At 43.6% G+C, this 19,692-nt stretch overlaps 1 protein-coding gene across 3 annotated transcripts in view; it reads right to left on the bottom strand.

The window, feature by feature from the left end:
- col6a3 (collagen, type VI, alpha 3) overlaps positions 1-19,692 on the bottom strand; it is a 60,540-nt gene that overhangs the window by 20,891 nt on the left and 19,957 nt on the right. The gene's annotated exons all lie outside the window — the stretch shown is intronic.

The following is a 19,692-nucleotide window of genomic DNA, read 5'->3' as shown; positions in this document are numbered from 1 at the left end:
TATGGACAGAAGCACACACACTAGAACCCATTTCAAGGATAAGACACCCCACCACCGACCTACTAGATAAAGTGCATCAAATGCATTAAGCGTAAAGGAAAGCAAAATAATTTGCCACCTGCCCAATAATCAAAACCTACTGAAAATCCTGCCGGGGTGACTTAACAGTCTAAAGTAGGCACACAGCTTCAGGATTTGTGCTTTTCTTAAATCTACTTTTTCATGTCTGAGTGTTTTTCAGTCTTTTGTGAGAGGGGAGGAAATTAAAAAGGCTGTTAGCTGGATGGGAGGAGTCATTTAGAACCTTAAGGCCCTTTTCTGGTAGTCTAGCATTGTAGATTTTTAGCTGGAGTGAAAGGTCCCACCCAGTGATTCTTCATGCAGTGCCCACCAACTTACTCAATCACCTCTCATCCTTTTCTGATGAATTTCAAAAGCAGACAGTTATTTCAAAAGTAATTATGATCTTGGTTGATCATTTCTACTGTCAGAAACTTGTTAGGCCCAAAAGAAAACTTTTTTTTTATTTGAAATAAACACTACAATAAATCATATAACTGCAGTGCATTACCCGTTATATTTGTTGCCCATTGTGTCTAATAATCAAGTCAGTTGGCCTTGAACAAACTGCTTCTTGCGATAATATCTGCTTTATTGTGTTTAGTTTAGTCTTGAAAATGGATGGGAACCTTTTGTTTGCTAGTTATATATACAGTAGTCATCATTCATCACTGCTTGTGCTGCCATGTTAAAACTATGGTGATGAAAATAATTTTATTTGAAAAGGAGAGGAACTGCACATTTGTCATTTAACTTTTCTGGACTACAGTTATGTTGTTCCTATTATGAAAACAAGGAAACCAGTTTTGGGGGCTAGTTGTGCATGGTAAATACACCCCTTAATCTGAGCATGATTCAAAAATAAAACCGCAAAAATAGGTTAAAAAAGTAAGGGGTATCATTTTTCAAGAACACACCGCCTTCCTGGCAATGAGTTACAAGAAACTGGAAGAACCCTAACCCTATAGTAGAAAATTGTTTTACAAATATATATATACATATTGTCACAGATTGTGATGTGATGATAAATAGAAAAAAACAAAAGAGAGATTATAATGGAACATGAATAAGATGAAAATTGAATAATCAGCTGCAGGCAAAGAAGGAATGTGATGAATAATCCATTCTTGAGCGACTGTGAAATGTCTGTTGATGAGACTCAGAATCAAGAGCATCCTCGGGATCAAGAATGTCCTCACTGTTTGAAGAGTAAAGATCTTGAATAATATCTTCATCATCATTCTTGACCAAGATAAGAACTATTTTCTTTGCCCAAAAACTTGGCAAATCATGTGAGTTATCAGTTTCAAAAATTCCACACATGGAAATTTGATGAGAAAAGATAGAAATTAATAATCGCAATAAAGTAAAATCAAATAAATACAAAATTGAGAGGTCATTAGGTGGAACAGTGATCCATGCTGAAGAGATGGATGAAGTGAAAAGTAAATCATTAATTGTTGTGATACAGATACCACAATTGTAGATGCAAGACAGCATCGCAATGCATTTCAAGAATACACCACAGGAATGTAAATGACTGATGATGTTGGACGGAAAGCCATTACATAAGGAAAAACAGGGATACAAACTGAAAGCTTGGCATACACTGAGAATAAAAGTAATAATTAACAGTTCCTGTGAAAACAGAGGTGGGTGTGATTAATCTTATGACTGATGTATGTTAAAATAAATGATAAAAGTTGAGGGTGCTGTTGAAAACCACAAGAAAATATCAAATTCGGAAACATGATCCAAGTGAAGTGAAAAATGAAGACAGAGACGTGACAAAAGTTTGCGATTTAAGTTGTCATGTGACTAAATATTAAAAATAAGATATTAAAAGAAACCCTCAAAACACTGTTAGAAAACACTGTGTGGAAGGACTGTTACTATCATTCATCAAGTGTATGAAGCAAGAATAAATTGAAATACCAAAGCCAAAACTTTCATGGGCACAGGGGGCCCCAGTTTGTTAACATACCAGGTTCAATTGACGTTTCTGGAGTGACATCAATAACCACAGCCCCCACAGAGGACTGAAGTAGCTCTTGGACACCGGCTAGGTCAGTGAATTCAGGCACAGTTATAGCACTGCGGGAATCGTGGGATATCCTCTGCAGTTCTCTCAAATCAGAGCCTCTAGTTCCAACTGCAAACACCAAGACACCCATCTGTTTCAGAGCAGTGGCTGGAGCATCCACTCTGTCATAAGACCTTCCACCACTTAACAATATTAGGACTTGTGGAACTCCTTCCAGGCGCCTGCTTCCAGCAGAAGCCGTGAAGACATTATCCCTCAAGTACTGGAGAGCTTCTCCAGTCTTGAGGGGGCTTCCGCCTTTGTGCCTCAAACCTCTGACAGTGTCCAGGATATCGCCTTTTGTTGTGTACGTGTTCAGATAGAACTGGACAGCTGGATCTCTGCTGTACTGAACCACTGAGACACGGTCTTTGTTGTCATCCACACTGAGTTTCTCTACTGCCTTTTGGACAAAGTCTCGCATAGCTTGGAATCCACGTCTAGTACCATCAGATCCATCCAACAAGAACACAACATCCTTTCCTAAGGGCTGTCTCTCCACTGGGGAACATAACATTTGAGATGTATTTAGTTTCATGTGACCAACCTGTCCTGTATAAAAGTTAGATAATGAAAGCTAACCTCAACATTTACACATGACTCTATTCATGCTAGCACACCTGTATGCTGAGGGCGGCACTGCCTTACTTGGACTTAGTAAAATAAACCTGAATACAGTTCAATGTGCGTACTACAGTGACATCGGTGTGTAAAAGTCAGTCACTTTCTTACCAGTTACTGTTGGTGTCAAGGGTGTGGCCCTCACTCGCACTGTGCCCAATACAGTGGAGAGCTGTTCCTGGACACCGGGGAGGTCAGTGAACTCAGGCACCGAAAGAGCATAACTAGGATCAGATGATATTTTCTGCAGCTCACTTCTGTCAGAGTTCCTTGTTCCAATGCCGATCACAACAATACCCATCTGTTTCAGAGCAGAGGCTGGGGAATCAACTCTGTCATAAGACCTTCCACCACTTAACAATATTAGGACTTGTGGAACTCCCTCCAGGCGCCTACTTCCAGCAGAAGCCGTGAAGACATTATCCCTCAAGTACTGGAGAGCTTCTCCAGTGTTGACAGGGCTTCCACCTTTGTGCCTCAAACCTCTGACAGTGTCAAGGATGTCGCCTTTTGTTGTGTATGTGTTTAGATAAAACTGGACAGCTGGATCTCTGCTGTACTGCACCACAGAGACACGGTCGTTGTTTGGTCCCACATTAAGTTTTCCAACAACTCTCTCTACAAAATCACTCATGGCAGGGAAGCCATTCCGTGTGCCATCAGAGCCATCCAGAAGGAAGACAACATCCATTTTGCCGGTGTCAACTGAGAAAAGACAGCAGGACAAACAGTTTAAAACCTTTGCCAAAAGTACGCTGGTGGACTACTCATCAAGTTGTTGAATATTGTTTTCAAAGCACCTAAGACAGCCTGCTTCAATTTTAAACAGTAGTAAAGCAGACCACAACCTCTCCTTAAATGCAAACATAGAGCTAATCAAGCATCACACTAAATTTCTTTCCATCGGCGCAGGTGAAATAAGTCGGGCAGCCTTTCAAGCCAGCAAGGGGGCGCGCTTGTTAACATACCAGTTTCGGTTGGCGTTTCCGGGGTGACATCAACAACCACAGCCTCCACAGAGGACTGAAGTTGCTCTTGGACACCGGCTAGGTCAGTGAATTCAGGCACAGTTATGGCATTGCGGGAATCGTGGGATATCTTCTGCAGTTCTCCCAAATCAGAGCCCCTGGTTCCAACTGCAAACATCAAGACACCCATCTGTTTCAGAGCAGTGGCTGGGGCATCGACACTGTCATAAGACCTTCCACCACTTAACAATATTAGGACTTGTGGAACTCCCTCCAGGCGCCTGCTTCCGGCAGAAGCCGTGAAGACATTATCCCTCAAGTACTGGAGAGCTTCTCCAGTCTTGAGGGGGCTTCCGCCTTTGTGCCTCAAACCTCTGACAGTGTCCAGGATATCGCCTTTTGTTGTGTACGTGTTCAGATAGAACTGGACAGCTGGATCTCTGCTGTACTGAACCACTGAGACACGGTCTTTGTTGTCATCCACACTGAGTTTCTCTACTGCCTTTTGGACAAAGTCTCGCATAGCTTGGAATCCACGTCTAGTACCATCAGATCCATCCAACAAGAACACAACATCCTTTCCTGGTGGCTTTCTCTCGGCTAGGGAACATCAAATTTGAGACATATTTAGGTTCATGTGACCAACCTGTCCTGTATAAAAGTTAGATAATGAAAGCTAACCTCAACATTTACACATGACTCTATTCATGCTAGCACACCTGTATGCTGAGGGCGGCACTGCCTTACTTGGACTTAGTAAAATAAACCTGAATACAGTTCAATGTGCGTACTACAGTGACATCGGTGTGTAAAAGTCAGTCACTTTCTTACCAGTTACTGTTGGTGTCATGGGCGTGCCCCTCACTCGCACTGTACTCAGTACAGTGGAGAGCTGTTCCTGGACACCAGGGAGGTCAGTGAACTCAGGCACCGAAACAGCATATCTAGGCTCATGTGATATCTTCTGCAGCTCACTTCTGTCAGAGTTCCTTGTTCCAATGCCAATCACAAAGATGCCTTGCTGTCTGAGAGCAGAGGCTGGGGTATCTACATTGTCAGAAGACTTTCCACCATTTAGCAGGATCAACATTTGTGGGACACCTTGCAGGCGCCTACTCCCGGAGGAGTTTGTAAAGACGTTGTCCCTAACGTATCGGAGGGCTGCCCCGGTATTGAGGGGAATGCCCCCTCTGTGGTTCAGTCCTCTGACTGAATCCACAATATCCTCTTTTGTGGTGTATGTGTTCAGATAGAAATTAACTTCTGGATCTCTGCTGTACTGCACCACAGAGACACGGTCGTCGTTTGGTCCCACATTAAGTTTCCCAACAACTCTCTCCACAAAATCACGCATGGCAGGGAAGCCATTCCGTGTGCCATCAGAACCATCCAGAAGGAAGACAACATCCTTTTTGCCGGTGTCAACTGAGAAAAGACAGCAGGACAAACAGTTTAAAACCTTTGCGAAAAGTACGCTGTTGGACTACTCATCAAGTTGTTGAATATTGTTTTCAAAGCACCTAAGGCGGCCTGCTTCAATTTTAAACAGTAGTAAAGCAGACCACAACCTCTCCTTAAATGCAAACATAGAGCTAATCAAGCATCACACTAAATTTCTTTCCATCGGCGCGGGTGAAATAAGTCGGGCAGCCTTTCAAGCCAGCAAGGGGGCGCGCTTGTTAACATACCAGTTTCGGTTGGCGTTTCCGGGGTGACATCAACAACCACAGCCTCCACAGAGGACTGAAGTTGCTCTTGGACACCGGCTAGGTCAGTGAATTCAGGCACAGTTATGGCATTGCGGGAATCGTGGGATATCTTCTGCAGTTCTCCCAAATCAGAGCCCCTGGTTCCAACTGCAAACATCAAGACACCCATCTGTTTCAGAGCAGTGGCTGGGGCATCGACACTGTCATAAGACCTTCCACCACTTAACAATATTAGGACTTGTGGAACTCCCTCCAGGCGCCTGCTTCCGGCAGAAGCCGTGAAGACATTATCCCTCAAGTACTGGAGAGCTTCTCCAGTCTTGAGGGGGCTTCCGCCTTTGTGCCTCAAACCTCTGACAGTGTCCAGGATATCGCCTTTTGTTGTGTACGTGTTCAGATAGAACTGGACAGCTGGATCTCTGCTGTACTGAACCACTGAGACACGGTCTTTGTTGTCATCCACACTGAGTTTCTCTACTGCCTTTTGGACAAAGTCTCGCATAGCTTGGAATCCACGTCTAGTACCATCAGATCCGTCCAACAAGAACACAACATCCTTTCCTGGTGGCTTTCTCTCGGCTAGGGAACATCAAATTTGAGACATATTTAGGTTCATGTGACCAACCTGTCCTGTATAAAAGTTAGATAATGAAAGCTAACCTCAACATTTACACATGACTCTATTCATGCTAGCACACCTGTATGCTGAGGGCGGCACTGCCTTACTTGGACTTAGTAAAATAAACCTGAATACAGTTCAATGTGCGTACTACAGTGACATCGGTGTGTAAAAGTCAGTCACTTTCTTACCAGTTACTGTTGGTGTCATGGGCGTGCCCCTCACTCGCACTGTACTCAGTACAGTGGAGAGCTGTTCCTGGACACCAGGGAGGTCAGTGAACTCAGGCACCGAAACAGCATATCTAGGCTCATGTGATATCTTCTGCAGCTCACTTCTGTCAGAGTTCCTTGTTCCAATGCCAATCACAAAGATGCCTTGCTGTCTGAGAGCAGAGGCTGGGGTATCTACATTGTCAGAAGACTTTCCACCATTTAGCAGGATCAACATTTGTGGGACACCTTGCAGGCGCCTACTCCCGGAGGAGTTTGTAAAGACGTTGTCCCTAACGTATCGGAGGGCTGCCCCGGTATTGAGGGGAATGCCCCCTCTGTGGTTCAGTCCTCTGACTGAATCCACAATATCCTCTTTTGTGGTGTATGTGTTCAGATAGAAATTAACTTCTGGATCTCTGCTGTACTGCACCACAGAGACACGGTCGTCGTTTGGTCCCACATTAAGTTTCCCAACAACTCTCTCCACAAAGTCACGCATGGCAAGACTTAGGTAAAATAAAACCTGAATACAGTTCAATGTGCGTACTACATACAAGTGACATCGGTGTGTAAAAGTCAGTCACTTTCTTACCAGTTACTGTTGGTGTCATGGGCGTGCCCCTCACTCGCACTGTACTCAGTACAGTGGAGAGCTGTTCCTGGACACCAGGGAGGTCAGTGAACTCAGGCACCGAAAGAGCATATCTAGGCATCATGTGATATCTTCTGCAGCTCACTTCTGTCAGAGTTCCTTGTTCCAATGCCAATCACAAAGATGCCTTGCTGTCTGAGAGCAGAGGCTGGGGTATCTACATTGTCAGAAGACTTTCCACCATTTAGCAGGATCAACATTTGTGGGACACCTTGCAGGCGCCTACTCCCGGAGGAGTTTTGTAAAGACGTTGTCCCTAACGTATCGGAGGGCTGCCCCGGTATTGAGGGGAATGCCCCCTCTGTGGTTCAGTCCTCTGACTGAATCCACAATATCCTCTTTTGTGGTGTATGTGTTCAGATAGAAATTAACTTCTGGATCTCTGCTGTACTGCACCACAGAGACACGGTCGTCGTTTGGTCCCACATTAAGTTTCCCAACAACTCTCTCCACAAAATCACGCATGGCAGGGAAGCCATTCCGTGTGCCATCAGAGCCATCCAGAAGGAAGACAACATCCATTTTGCCGGTGTCAACTGAGAAAAGACAGCAGGACAAACAGTTTAAAACCTTTGCGAAAAGTACGCTGTTGGACTACTCATCAAGTTGTTGAATATTGTTTTCAAAGCACCTAAGGCAGCCTGCTTCAATTTTAAACAGTAGTAAAGCAGACCACAACCTCTCCTTAAATGCAAACATAGAGCTAATCAAGCATCACACTAAATTTCTTTCCATCGGCGCGGGTGAAATAAGTCGGGCAGCCTTTCAAGCCAGCAAGGGGGCGCGCTTGTTAACATACCAGTTTCGGTTGGCGTTTCCGGGGTGACATCAACAACCACAGCCTCCACAGAGGACTGAAGTTGCTCTTGGACACCGGCTAGGTCAGTGAATTCAGGCACAGTTATGGCATTGCGGGAATCGTGGGATATCTTCTGCAGTTCTCCCAAATCAGAGCCCCTGGTTCCAACTGCAAACATCAAGACACCCATCTGTTTCAGAGCAGTGGCTGGGGCATCGACACTGTCATAAGACCTTCCACCACTTAACAATATTAGGACTTGTGGAACTCCCTCCAGGCGCCTGCTTCCGGCAGAAGCCGTGAAGACATTATCCCTCAAGTACTGGAGAGCTTCTCCAGTCTTGAGGGGGCTTCCGCCTTTGTGCCTCAAACCTCTGACAGTGTCCAGGATATCGCCTTTTGTTGTGTACGTGTTCAGATAGAACTGGACAGCTGGATCTCTGCTGTACTGAACCACTGAGACACGGTCTTTGTTGTCATCCACACTGAGTTTCTCTACTGCCTTTTGGACAAAGTCTCGCATAGCTTGGAATCCACGTCTAGTACCATCAGATCCGTCCAACAAGAACACAACATCCTTTCCTGGTGGCTTTCTCTCGGCTAGGGAACATCAAATTTGAGACATATTTAGGTTCATGTGACCAACCTGTCCTGTATAAAAGTTAGATAATGAAAGCTAACCTCAACATTTACACATGACTCTATTCATGCTAGCACACCTGTATGCTGAGGGCGGCACTGCCTTACTTGGACTTAGTAAAATAAACCTGAATACAGTTCAATGTGCGTACTACAGTGACATCGGTGTGTAAAAGTCAGTCACTTTCTTACCAGTTACTGTTGGTGTCATGGGCGTGCCCCTCACTCGCACTGTACTCAGTACAGTGGAGAGCTGTTCCTGGACACCAGGGAGGTCAGTGAACTCAGGCACCGAAAGAGCATATCTAGGCTCATGTGATATCTTCTGCAGCTCACTTCTGTCAGAGTTCCTTGTTCCAATGCCAATCACAAAGATGCCTTGCTGTCTGAGAGCAGAGGCTGGGGTATCTACATTGTCAGAAGACTTTCCACCATTTAGCAGGATCAACATTTGTGGGACACCTTGCAGGCGCCTACTCCCGGAGGAGTTTGTAAAGACGTTGTCCCTAACGTATCGGAGGGCTGCCCCGGTATTGAGGGGAATGCCCCCTCTGTGGTTCAGTCCTCTGACTGAATCCACAATATCCTCTTTTGTGGTGTATGTGTTCAGATAGAAATTAACTTCTGGATCTCTGCTGTACTGCACCACAGAGACACGGTCGTCGTTTGGTCCCACATTAAGTTTCCCAACAACTCTCTCCACAAAATCACGCATGGCAGGGAAGCCATTCCGTGTGCCATCAGAACCATCCAGAAGGAAGACAACATCCTTTTTGCCGGTGTCAACTGAGAAAAGACAGCAGGACAAACAGTTTAAAACCTTTGCGAAAAGTACGCTGTTGGACTACTCATCAAGTTGTTGAATATTGTTTTCAAAGCACCTAAGGCGGCCTGCTTCAATTTTAAACAGTAGTAAAGCAGACCACAACCTCTCCTTAAATGCAAACATAGAGCTAATCAAGCATCACACTAAATTTCTTTCCATCGGCGCGGGTGAAATAAGTCGGGCAGCCTTTCAAGCCAGCAAGGGGGCGCGCTTGTTAACATACCAGTTTCGGTTGGCGTTTCCGGGGTGACATCAACAACCACAGCCTCCACAGAGGACTGAAGTTGCTCTTGGACACCGGCTAGGTCAGTGAATTCAGGCACAGTTATGGCATTGCGGGAATCGTGGGATATCTTCTGCAGTTCTCCCAAATCAGAGCCCCTGGTTCCAACTGCAAACATCAAGACACCCATCTGTTTCAGAGCAGTGGCTGGGGCATCGACACTGTCATAAGACCTTCCACCACTTAACAATATTAGGACTTGTGGAACTCCCTCCAGGCGCCTGCTTCCGGCAGAAGCCGTGAAGACATTATCCCTCAAGTACTGGAGAGCTTCTCCAGTCTTGAGGGGGCTTCCGCCTTTGTGCCTCAAACCTCTGACAGTGTCCAGGATATCGCCTTTTGTTGTGTACGTGTTCAGATAGAACTGGACAGCTGGATCTCTGCTGTACTGAACCACTGAGACACGGTCTTTGTTGTCATCCACACTGAGTTTCTCTACTGCCTTTTGGACAAAGTCTCGCATAGCTTGGAATCCACGTCTAGTACCATCAGATCCGTCCAACAAGAACACAACATCCTTTCCTGGTGGCTTTCTCTCGGCTAGGGAACATCAAATTTGAGACATATTTAGGTTCATGTGACCAACCTGTCCTGTATAAAAGTTAGATAATGAAAGCTAACCTCAACATTTACACATGACTCTATTCATGCTAGCACACCTGTATGCTGAGGGCGGCACTGCCTTACTTGGACTTAGTAAAATAAACCTGAATACAGTTCAATGTGCGTACTACAGTGACATCGGTGTGTAAAAGTCAGTCACTTTCTTACCAGTTACTGTTGGTGTCATGGGCGTGCCCCTCACTCGCACTGTACTCAGTACAGTGGAGAGCTGTTCCTGGACACCGGGGAGGTCAGTGAACTCAGGCACCGAAAGAGCATATCTAGGCTCATGTGATATCTTCTGCAGCTCACTTCTGTCAGAGTTCCTTGTTCCAATGCCAATCACAAAGATGCCTTGCTGTCTGAGAGCAGAGGCTGGGGTATCTACATTGTCAGAAGACTTTCCACCATTTAGCAGGATCAACATTTGTGGGACACCTTGCAGGCGCCTACTCCCGGAGGAGTTTGTAAAGACGTTGTCCCTAACGTATCGGAGGGCTGCCCCGGTATTGAGGGGAATGCCCCCTCTGTGGTTCAGTCCTCTGACTGAATCCACAATATCCTCTTTTGTGGTGTATGTGTTCAGATAGAAATTAACTTCTGGATCTCTGCTGTACTGCACCACAGAGACACGGTCGTCGTTTGGTCCCACATTAAGTTTCCCAACAACTCTCTCCACAAAATCACGCATGGCAGGGAAGCCATTCCGTGTGCCATCAGAACCATCCAGAAGGAAGACAACATCCTTTTTGCCGGTGTCAACTGAGAAAAGACAGCAGGACAAACAGTTTAAAACCTTTGCGAAAAGTACGCTGTTGGACTACTCATCAAGTTGTTGAATATTGTTTTCAAAGCACCTAAGGCGGCCTGCTTCAATTTTAAACAGTAGTAAAGCAGACCACAACCTCTCCTTAAATGCAAACATAGAGCTAATCAAGCATCACACTAAATTTCTTTCCATCGGCGCAGGTGAAATAAGTCGGGCAGCCTTTCAAGCCAGCAAGGGGGCGCGCTTGTTAACATACCAGTTTCGGTTGGCGTTTCCGGGGTGACATCAACAACCACAGCCTCCACAGAGGACTGAAGTTGCTCTTGGACACCGGCTAGGTCAGTGAATTCAGGCACAGTTATGGCATTGCGGGAATCGTGGGATATCTTCTGCAGTTCTCCCAAATCAGAGCCCCTGGTTCCAACTGCAAACATCAAGACACCCATCTGTTTCAGAGCAGTGGCTGGGGCATCGACACTGTCATAAGACCTTCCACCACTTAACAATATTAGGACTTGTGGAACTCCCTCCAGGCGCCTGCTTCCGGCAGAAGCCGTGAAGACATTATCCCTCAAGTACTGGAGAGCTTCTCCAGTCTTGAGGGGGCTTCCGCCTTTGTGCCTCAAACCTCTGACAGTGTCCAGGATATCGCCTTTTGTTGTGTACGTGTTCAGATAGAACTGGACAGCTGGATCTCTGCTGTACTGAACCACTGAGACACGGTCTTTGTTGTCATCCACACTGAGTTTCTCTACTGCCTTTTGGACAAAGTCTCGCATAGCTTGGAATCCACGTCTAGTACCATCAGATCCGTCCAACAAGAACACAACATCCTTTCCTGGTGGCTTTCTCTCGGCTAGGGAACATCAAATTTGAGACATATTTAGGTTCATGTGACCAACCTGTCCTGTATAAAAGTTAGATAATGAAAGCTAACCTCAACATTTACACATGACTCTATTCATGCTAGCACACCTGTATGCTGAGGGCGGCACTGCCTTACTTGGACTTAGTAAAATAAACCTGAATACAGTTCAATGTGCGTACTACAGTGACATCGGTGTGTAAAAGTCAGTCACTTTCTTACCAGTTACTGTTGGTGTCATGGGCGTGCCCCTCACTCGCACTGTACTCAGTACAGTGGAGAGCTGTTCCTGGACACCAGGGAGGTCAGTGAACTCAGGCACCGAAAGAGCATATCTAGGCTCATGTGATATCTTCTGCAGCTCACTTCTGTCAGAGTTCCTTGTTCCAATGCCAATCACAAAGATGCCTTGCTGTCTGAGAGCAGAGGCTGGGGTATCTACATTGTCAGAAGACTTTCCACCATTTAGCAGGATCAACATTTGTGGGACACCTTGCAGGCGCCTACTCCCGGAGGAGTTTGTAAAGACGTTGTCCCTAACGTATCGGAGGGCTGCCCCGGTATTGAGGGGAATGCCCCCTCTGTGGTTCAGTCCTCTGACTGAATCCACAATATCCTCTTTTGTGGTGTATGTGTTCAGATAGAAATTAACTTCTGGATCTCTGCTGTACTGCACCACAGAGACACGGTCGTCGTTTGGTCCCACATTAAGTTTCCCAACAACTCTCTCCACAAAATCACGCATGGCAGGGAAGCCATTCCGTGTGCCATCAGAACCATCCAGAAGGAAGACAACATCCTTTTTGCCGGTGTCAACTGAGAAAAGACAGCAGGACAAACAGTTTAAAACCTTTGCGAAAAGTACGCTGTTGGACTACTCATCAAGTTGTTGAATATTGTTTTCAAAGCACCTAAGGCGGCCTGCTTCAATTTTAAACAGTAGTAAAGCAGACCACAACCTCTCCTTAAATGCAAACATAGAGCTAATCAAGCATCACACTAAATTTCTTTCCATCGGCGCAGGTGAAATAAGTCGGGCAGCCTTTCAAGCCAGCAAGGGGGCGCGCTTGTTAACATACCAGTTTCGGTTGGCGTGTCCGGGGTGACATCAACAACCACAGCCTCCACAGAGGACTGAAGTTGCTCTTGGACACCGGCTAGGTCAGTGAATTCAGGCACAGTTATGGCATTGCGGGAATCGTGGGATATCTTCTGCAGTTCTCCCAAATCAGAGCCCCTGGTTCCAACTGCAAACATCAAGACACCCATCTGTTTCAGAGCAGTGGCTGGGGCATCGACACTGTCATAAGACCTTCCACCACTTAACAATATTAGGACTTGTGGAACTCCCTCCAGGCGCCTGCTTCCGGCAGAAGCCGTGAAGACATTATCCCTCAAGTACTGGAGAGCTTCTCCAGTCTTGAGGGGGCTTCCTCCTTTGTGCCTCAAACCTCTGACAGTGTCCAGGATATCGCCTTTTGTTGTGTACGTGTTCAGATAGAACTGGACAGCTGGATCTCTGCTGTACTGAACCACTGAGACACGGTCTTTGTTGTCATCCACACTGAGTTTCTCTACTGCCTTTTGGACAAAGTCTCGCATAGCTTGGAATCCACGTCTAGTACCATCAGATCCGTCCAACAAGAACACAACATCCTTTCCTGGTGGCTTTCTCTCGGCTAGGGAACATCAAATTTGAGACATATTTAGGTTTAAGTCACATTTGTTACATGGTAAATTTAGAGACTTAATGCCAGTCTCAACCTGTTTTGTCAAGCTCATACTGGTTTACCCCAACTAATTTAAATACACGTTTTTTTACATCCTACATGGACATGAGACCAGTCACTTCCTTCCTAGTATCTGTTTATAATGGTTGTGCATATGGTATTCAATAAAAGTAGCTTTCACTTTTCTGGTCTGTACTTTACCATACTGGCAGTTTAATACTAGCTGCACAACTGGCGCCTGTTACTCTCATTCTGATAGATTAAACTTTTTGTCAAGATTGATGCAATGATTGCCAGCTTAAGGATTAAACTAGTAAAAGACATGTTTTTCTCCTAAATCTTGATCAAATTAAACGCTCAAAAATTAGTTGAGACAAGCTAATTTAGAGATTGGATAAAATAGGAAGGTACACTGAAATATGTAGAAAAAAATTCACTGACAGCTTTTTAAATTTTTGCAACACAGAATAAATCAAATAAATGAAATACTTTAATGTTCCTCTTGAAATATTTCCTATGACTAACACAAACATTTTATGAGTCAAGGGAAAGTGTATTCCACACTCCTTTTCTGTCAGTGGTATCAATACTTGGCAATACAAAACATTAAGTCTTGAGTTTTAATACTAGAAAAGAAAGTGGATGCACTCTTTGCTCCTCTGCTGCGGTTGGGTGCATCTGCACCTTTGACCTAAATAGTTCTGAAAATTCACTCATGTAACACTTGCTTTTTAAATTTTACAAATGGCCCTGTGTTGAATAAGGTTTGGCAAAGGACATTGAAAAGAAATGATTAATGTTTGGAAAATACTCTTACAATATTTGTCTGAATCATAATGTGGTGATTCTGTCCCTTTCATTACCTACCCTTATTCTACATATAAGAGTAAAGGACAAAAGTATATCCGAGAGTGAGTTTGACTCAGGAACCATGTATTCAGACAATGTTGGAGATGAAAGTGGTCTTAATCATGTTTTAGAAAGTTTGAAATACTGAATCACGAAACATACAGTATGTATACAATTATTCTTACCAATCACTTCTGTTTCTGAAATTTCACTTTTCAGTTTATCTTCTGTAATTGCAGCAACAACTTGCTCTTGTATACTTGGAAGCTCAGCCATTTCAGCAACTGATAAAGTGTAACTTGGAGCATGTGACATCTTCTCCATTTCCTTGTGGTCAGAATTTTTTGTGCCAATGGTTAATATTCTAACACCACTTTCTTTTAGAGAAGCAACAGGCAAGTCCACACTGTCACTTGATGCTCCACTATTTAAAACAACAAGAATTTGTGGCACATTGGCAGTGTTTCTGCTTCCTGAGGCAGCTGTGAAAACCTTTTCTTTTACATATTTTAGAGCTGCACCCATTTTGACAGGTCTGCCACCTTTGTGGGAGAGTCTTCTGACAGCTGTTAGGACATCTTCCTTCCTCATGAATGAACTCAAAAAGAAATTGGCAAGTGCTTCATTGCTGAACTGAATCACAGCAGTTCTGTCTTTGTTCGGTCCAATGTCAAGTCTTTCTATCACTTTGTACAGGAAATCCTGAATGGCTGAAAATCCATTTCTTGTATTATCCGATCCATCCAAAAGAAAAACTATGTCCCTTCCTTTTTCATCACTTTGCTCTGTTAACAAAAATAGATGTAATTCTTATTAAAGTAATCACAGTCATTATAACTAAACACAGCTAATTTTAATAATTCTTTAAATAATCTAAATTCTTACCTTCTTTAGTTTCTTCCTCAACTCCCATTTGTGTAAGTTGACTCATCAAACTTTGTTGAATACGAGAGAGATTTACAAAGTCGGGGACTGAGTAAGCATAATTTGGGTCAGATGAAATGACTTGCATCTCAGCTGAATTTGCCATTCTTGATCCAATTGCAAATGTGACAACCCCTGCAGCCTTAAGCATACGTGCTGGGCCTCTGGGAGAATCTCTAGATCTTCCACCAGCCAACATGACAAGTATCTGCTTGGCACCTTCATGACGTCGACCTCCAGCATTTGAAACCAAGACTTTATCCTTCACAAACTGCAGTGCTGCTCCAATATTCTGCGGCCTTCCACCTTTTGGTTGTAGGCTTGCAACATGCTTAAGAACATCATCTCTTGTGTTGTAAGTATTCAGATTGAAACTGAGTTCGGCATTGTTGCTATACTGTACAACAGCAACTTTATCTTTTCCTTGGTTCAGGTCAAAGCTGTCAACCATTCTTTCAACAAATTCTCTTACAGCAGAGAAACTACTCCTGACATCATCAGAACCATCAATGAGAAAGACAATATCTCTACTCACACTGGAGAGTGAACCTAGAAAAGTCCACAGTCATATAAACTGTGTTAGTTTACAATTCCATAGAAATCTGATCACTGGTAAAAAATTTAAATAAATGCAGTTTTCAAGATTTGAATAAATATATTAATAGTTAATTATTTTTTTTCACTCACCTACACCAGGGGTGACAGTGTCTTTGTGGGATGTTATGGTTGATAGTAACTGTTCTCTCACAAGAGGAAAGTCAGAAATCTCCTTGATAAAATACTTGGCTTGTGGACTGTGTGCTAATTGCTCTATCTCCAACCTATCTGCATTGTTGAGTCCAATGCTGTAAAGGATGATTCCAGCATTTCTCAGTCTGTCTACTGCACCTGAGACATCATCTCCTGACTTTCTCCCACTTAACAGAATCAGTATCTGTGGGACTCCCTGTTGGGCTCTGCTTCCAGATGAAGCACTGAACACACTGTTTTTCACATAATCAAGGGCTACACCGGTGTTCAAACTAGTCCCTCCTTTCAGATTCACATTGCTCAAATGACTCAAGACATCATCCTTCTGTGAATATGTGTTCAGGAGAAAATCAGTGGTGGGCTCTGTGCTGTACTGAGTCAAAGCAACTTGTACTTTGCTTGGCCCAATTTCTATTTGCTTTACAATCTCTCTAACAAAATCCAAAATTTGTCTTTCACTTGCTCTCATATCATTAGATCCATCAAGAAGAAAAACAATATCGGCACTCTGGAGTTTTAAATCTGAAATTGTGGAAGAGTCTGAAATGGATAAAAACAAACACTTTACAAATCAATATAACCATGGAAATCATACAACTTTTATGTTGATGTAGAGGACATCTCAACAATTTTGAAATGCAAATTGTGTTTCTACTTCTTACCAATTACAGTTGGAAATTCAGTTGTTTCTTTAACACCCCTCAGTGTAGCCTCGACAGAAGGATGTATGCTTTGCAGATTGTTAAAGTTTGTGACATGAAAATAATGAGCTGGTGTGAAGGAGATGGTTTGCATTTCCAAGGTATCTGCATTCTTTGTTCCAATACTGAAAGTCTTAATCCCATTTTCTTTGAGTGACTGTGCTGGTCCTCTGACATCATCTCCAGATCTCCCGCCACTGAATAAATACAGATATTGAGGGACTGATTCTGCACGTCTGCCTCCCACTGAAGCAGCAAAGACACTGTCTCTGACAAAATCAAGTGCTTTGCCAATATTGAGGGGTCTCCCAAACTTATGCCTCATTGTTCCGATGGAATTGAGCACATCATTCTTGGATGAATAGGAATTCAAATAAAAATTGGCTGTGGCGTCACGGTTATATTGGACAACAGCCACTCTGTCTCTGTTCTCATCTAGATTTAAGCTTTCAACAATTTTTCCAATAAAGCCTCGTATCTCTTCAAAACCATTTCTTGAGTCATATGATCCATCAATGAGAAATACAACATCTTGTTTCTTAGAATCTGCAACAAAGACAAAAGATGTAGAAACAAAGGCAATATGATTTTCTGCTGGTAACTTATGTCAGTCCCCATAATTGAGCCATACCCCTAACTACAAATCATCAGCATTTTTTGAGCTGAAACGTAAAAACATTACATCTTACCAAAGCTCTCAGATGGAGCAGTTTGCTCTACATGGTGGGAAGTCTCTCTTAACAATGAAAACACATCCTGCTTAGCAGTTGGAAGCTCCTCGTAATCATTAATTGAGAATGCATAATTGGGCTCATGAGATATTGTCTGCAGCTCCAGGGTGTCGGCATCAGTTGTTCCAATGGCAATCGAAATTACGCCCATCTCTTTCAGCATTCTGACTGGGGTTCTTATGTCATCTTCAGATCTTCCACCACTCAACAGTATAAGTATCTGTGGAACTCCTTCATGGAGTCTACTTCCTGAGTCAGAAGTAAATATATAGTCCCTCACATACTGGAGAGCCGCTCCAATGTTGTGAGGATAACCTCCTTTGTGACGTAGGCCTCTTACTGCATCAAGAACATCATCTTCTGTTGAGTAACGTCTCAAGTTAAAACTTGTCTCTGCCGTGTTGCTGTACTGGACCACTGCCACACGATCTCTGTTGGCACTAACATTCAGGTCCACCACCACTCCCTGCACAAAATCTTTAATATCTGGGAATCTTCGCTGAGAATCATCAGAACCATCGAGCAAAAAAACAACATCCTTCCTGGTGGGATCTGTAACAACACAGGCATTTACACAATTTGTATGATGAAAAGGGTTTTATTGCCACAAATGATAGTAGCTTATTGTGCACATGTTCTGCTATTTTAGTGGGCCATTTTGTTGTCAACACAGCGCAGAGGAGCTGGACTGGATGTAACTATCAAAACAACATGGTGGAAAGTCTAGTCTAATAATAAAGACCAAAATGCAAAGCATCATTTGCTTGGCTTGGTTCTCATTGTTAGTAAAAAAAAAAAAAAAAAGTTTCAACAACGGCGAACAGAAAAAATGGTTAAAAAAAACGGAGGGTAACATTTAATCATCATTAAATCAAAATCAACTATAATTAAAATGTTCACTCTCAAAAAACTCAAAAGTATTCTCTTTTGCTTGAATTAAGCCCAAATATTTCCTTTACAATGGAGCTTCCATTTTCACTTGCAACTCACATTTGTACAGACTGTCTGGCTACAAGGAGATTATGACAATACATTAAGTTGTGTATATGGCATACAACATGAAGTCATTACAGTCTTACCATACGATGCTTTTGTGACAACAAGGGTTTCACTCGTTTTGATGGCAGAAAGTATTTGTTCTTCAATGTCTGGCAGATCACTGGAATCTGCAGCAAAGAAGGCATGACTGGCTTCCTGTGGCATAGACTGAATCTCAAGGGTATCTGCATTCTTTGCTCCCACCACAAATACCATCACACCCATTTGTTTCAAGCCTTCAATAGCATTTCTGATATCATCACTGGATCGTCCGCCAGTAAAGAGAACCAAAATCTGTGGGACACCCTGTTGGCGCCTACTTCCAGAAGAGGCTGTATAAACATTATCCTTGACAAACTGGAGCGCTGCACCAGTATTACGGGGTCTGCCTCCTTTATGCCTCAGAACTCCCACATTGCCAGCAAGGCTCTGCTTCGTTTGAAATGTGTTCAGTGAAAATTCAACGTTGGGTTCTCTGCTGTACTGCACCACTGAAACACGATCTTTGTCCTCATCCACATTGAGTTTCTCCACCATTCTCTCAACAAAGCCAAGCATTGCTCTGAAGTCATTTTGCATTTCATCCGAAGAATCCAGTAAAAATACAATATCACGCTGAATGGATTCAGCTTGAACTGCAGAAACTGACACACAGATCATACTCAATTTTAGTGAGACATGAAGTGATATATAAGAAACAGATTAGGATAGATAGATAGATAGATAGACAGATAGACAGATAGATAGATAGATAGATAGATAGATAGATAGATAGATAGATAGATAGATAGATAGATAGTCTTACCTAGACCATTCTGTGCTTTCAGTCTTGGCTGCTGTCGAGGCACCCTTTTCACAAGTGACACAAGCTGTGGATAGATGCTCCCAACATTGTCAAATCGCATCACAGAGAAAGCATAGGAAGGGTTATGTGCAATCATTTGTTGCTCGAGTATGTCTGCATTTCTTGTGCCAACACAGAACGGAACAACTTTGTCCCGTTTTAGAGCTGCAGCAGCACTTGCAACATCATCTTGAGATCTTCCCCCACTCAACAGAATCAGTATCTGAGGAACACCTTCTTGATACCGACTCCCAGAGGATTCAGCAAAAGCATTGTTCCTCACATAGTCGAGAGCTGCCCCTGTGTTGAGTAGGCTTCCCCCTTTATGGTTCAATTGCTGGACAGCAGCAACAACATCTTGTTTTTCCGTGTAGGTGTTCAAACTGAAATCTGTCTGTGGATCTCTGCTATACT

This window comes from Sparus aurata, chromosome 9, assembly GCF_900880675.1.
Source record: "Sparus aurata chromosome 9, fSpaAur1.1, whole genome shotgun sequence".
NCBI classification, from domain to species: Eukaryota; Metazoa; Chordata; class Actinopteri; order Spariformes; family Sparidae; genus Sparus; species Sparus aurata.
The sequence above is the reverse complement of the archived record's forward strand: the minus strand, read 5'-3'. Positions and strand labels throughout refer to the sequence as shown.